Source organism: Solanum tuberosum, unplaced genomic scaffold (genome assembly GCF_000226075.1).
Source record: "Solanum tuberosum cultivar DM 1-3 516 R44 unplaced genomic scaffold, SolTub_3.0 scf00296, whole genome shotgun sequence".
NCBI classification, from domain to species: Eukaryota; Viridiplantae; Streptophyta; class Magnoliopsida; order Solanales; family Solanaceae; genus Solanum; species Solanum tuberosum.
In genome coordinates, this window is record NW_006239217.1 from 650,570 (window position 1) to 654,862 (window position 4,293).

The window sequence follows — 4,293 nt, forward strand, 5'->3', positions numbered from 1 at the left end:
CATGTGAGAATTCAGGATAAAATTTGAAATATCCATCTCCATATTTTTCTCTGTTTGGATGTTTAGCAACACTTGCAAGCAAAGGTCACAATTTTTCTCAAAAATTTTACGGTCTCTTTTTTCCTTCAATTTATTTCTTTGATTGGTATGTTTCCTTCAATAATGATACTATTTTAATTGGTTTTCAAATATAAAAGTTCATTATACTATTTTGATGATAATATTAACTATAGTTTACTTGTCAATTTGTTGTCTTAGCAAAGTTTTATAGCATTAAACCTAACAATGGTATAGTGTATTCATCATTTTGAAATCTTGGATACACCTCTAAGCACAAAAAAACGAACTATGAATAAAACATTTGATTGATATTCTTTTTTTTTTTTCGTTTCAGAACTCTTGAGATAGATAAGACTAGCAAAATTTGTAACCTACTAGTCTCTGGGAACGTGTGTTGCATGTTTGTTTTGTACGAATATACATTTAAGTTACAAATCATAAATGAATTGATTTTCATATTGAATAGGAGATGATTTATGAAGTAACTATATAGTAAGGATGATGATTTTTAAAAAGAAACATATATATATGATGTGATTAAATATATGTTTCTATGTACAAATGAAATATGTATCTTTATAAGATTATAATCTCGTTTTTATAATTACATATAAGAAGTTGTAGTGGGGAATGAAATTTACTTTTTATTCAAGTATTATAGAGATTCGAACAACATATGTCTTCTTATGATGGATAGTAAATCATTATGAATTTTATGGAATATATCTACAAAGAAATATATAACAGTATCATGGTTAGTTCAATCATAATAAAATCACTTTATAAGCAAATAAGAAGGACAATCTCAAATTCATGTTCCATATTACATAAAGCTTGCTAAAAAAATAGTAAATGCTAAAACTTCTTTTTCTCAACAAAATACCTAAAGCAACAAGTTTTAAAATTTCATAGAAAAAGAAAATTTTAGTTACACAATATAACGAAGATACAAAATGCATCAATAATATTTAATATTCCGTCTTTTCTTCTTTTTACTTCACACCCCAACCCTAGGTGAGGCGGACAAGTACCATACGAACACATGCTTTACAAGCGACGTATGATGAGAAAGTAAACGTCTATGCAGATAGATATACTGATGAGAAGCTTCATATACAACACATGTTGACTAGCTGAACCGATACATGTGACAAGTGAAACTATGAATATAGATGATAGCTTTACAATGTCTACAAAACCTCTACTAGAATCCATGACTGTACCACCGAAAATATGCATAGTAAAGACTCGGCAAAGCCCCGAATCAACCTGGAGCTCACCAACAACCGTTGAGTATCATGTGCTTCTATTGGGGAGATCTACTAGTTGAGTACTTGTACCTGCAGCATGAAATGAAGTGTTCCCAATAAGGGACGTCAGTACGAAAGAATCTACTGAATATGTAAGGCATAATACAACCATATGTAAAATGAGAGCTCAAGTGAAACCAAATACCAATAGATAAGGATTAGAGACCACCTTTGCTTATACTGGTGGAATCGTGTATGTTACATTCTTTTCTTTACTTTTCTGTGCATTATAATATTTATAAGATGTATGACACAAATGACCAATTGATCATTGGTAGAAGAGGATGACCCATTCTAGGCATTTTAACCCATGGGATGTTGTCCTCATAATTCCACAAATTAGGATCGGCCCATGCTAGGCTTTCGCCCCTGAGCTGCTACCTTTCCATACCAATTGGGATCGGCCCATGCTAGACTTTTGCCCCTGAGCTATCACCCTTCTATACCAATTGGGATCGACCCATGCTAGGCATTTGCCCCTGGGCAGCCGCCCATAATTATACAGATAGCTTCACTTAAATTCTTTATCTTTGAGATTGTTGTTTTGATGTTCATAACTCTTTTGAGATTGTTCTTTTGATAATCATAACTCTTTTGAGATTGTTGTTTTGGTGGTCATAATCATTGTTGAGAGTTGGAACTACGAACCACTAGTAGAAGACATGTGAATATGGACGTACGATAATAACAATGACATGGGAAGCAAATATGATACCAACGTAATATTTAGGAGCTTATATGACTCAGTAAGCATTTTGACATCTCAAATTAAAGCACATATCAAGTGAAGACATTTAACTTTCAGCCAAGAAATTTGAACTCTATATGGTAGCCAAATACTCACTAACTCAAATACAAGGTATACATGAAAGTGGAACCAAGGGAGAACGTAGGCAGATTCAACTCAAGGACAAATACATATTCCAAGTAAGTACATATAAAATGTACAATAGAGCAAGTAGGGATCTTGTGAGGTAACATTATAGTCTAACACAATGGGAGTAATAACCAATAAAGGGAACATATGAACATGTGACAAGATGACATATATATAGACAATTGAAGCAAGTTGGCATGATATGGGCAGATTGTATATCCAACATATAAACATATGTACCATGTGTAATCTAGGATCATTTTGATTTATATAAGGGAAATACATGCCAATGGTACTTTGACGATGAAACAAGTTTAAACCTTGCATGCTAATACTTGGTAGTGTAAGCACATACATTTAGTAACAAACTCGTATTAGAGTGCTCAAACAAGCTCATAACTGAATTTAAAGAGGACTCCCCTCCATGGCTGTCCCAACATGCACTAATCACCAGAATATCCTCCCCAATATTACACCATGTAAAAGGAACAAATTCCAACTCACTAACACATACCAAATGTCCTAATTAACTCAAGAACAAGAGAGAGAAAATTGCAGTAGCTTACCTTGCTGGACAGAACTACCACTTGCTAAGACTTGGATTCTTCAAGGTAAATGTTGTCCTCCTTAAACTTGTCTTAAAATTATACCTTTCCAAATAGGATTGAAACTCCCTAATATTCAAGAACCCTAATGGTATTTAATGGCTGTTTTATGAAGCTAAGCGAAAGAAGAGAGAAAGCTCTTGAAATCAGATTTTTTTGTCAAAGTAAAAATGGTTGGAAAAAGCTGATATCAATCCCTTTTAAAAGTACCTGCTTTGGTCGACTTCCTCACTCATTTTGGGCCATAATTTGTCAAGTAGGTTATCCACCTACTTGGACTTTTCACTTGGGCCTTGGCTGTCCATTTTCCCCTTATTCTTCTAATCAACTTGGGCCAGATTAATGAAAGTAGGTGGTAGTGTACTTGGCCCAATAACATGGTCAAAAGAGTTTTAGTAGGTGATGCACCTACTTAATCCTTTAGGCTGGTCAATAAGTCAAAGTAGTTGATGTACCTACTTGGTCCTTTGGGCTGGTCAATGAGTCAAAGTAGGTGATGCACCTACTTGGTCCTTTGGGCTGGTCAATAAGTCAAAATAGGTGATGCACCTACTTGTCACCTACTAGCTTAGTTAAGTCAAGCAAGCACCTCAATATTTTATTCCATTTATAGACCTTAATACCTTTAACTTAACTCAAAACGTTTATACACTATGTCACTTTAAACTTTAGACTCAAATACCACCTTATGATCTCAAGTTTAACTACTTCCATCGACATCAACTTAATCGGGTCGCATCAAAATCTACGGACAGTTTGCTTTAAACCTATTATATTGTCACTAGTCGCATAGGAAACCGAGTCCATAACTATTCCACAAGGCACATTATAAGCGTCATGCAAATAGAACTAGTACACGTAGAATACAGGGTGTTACAATTTTCTTCAATTCTTCCTCTTCCGAATTGAGCGTATATAGTCACAAATCACATATGAATTGATTTTCATTTCATATATAAATAAGAGATGGTTTGTGAAGTAACTATAGTAAGAATAATCATTTTTAAAAAGGAACATCACATTCACAAATTATCAATTATTCAATTACTATTGTCCTACGCAACCCAACTTGTTGTAAAGAATAAAAATCTTAAATCTCTTTAAAAAAAAATACATCACATGCATGTAGATGAATGTCATCTTATACACAGAATTGCTCTTTCTTTTATACAATCGATTACCCAAGAAAGAATCGGTACATCGATTTGTGTACCGTCCTTCAATTGTAAATAAATAAATAAAAATTAAACAAAAAGTTATAATATTACATGTTGACTTGTTTTTTATGTGTTGGGAAAAATACTACTGTAACACCCCGTATTCGAAAAAGACCAAAAATACAGATTTCGAGAAGTTGTAGGTGCAACTTACGATCACCATCCACGGACAGTAGGTCAGACCACGGCCCGTGCTGGTGGTCCGTGGTTCACCACTGCAACCC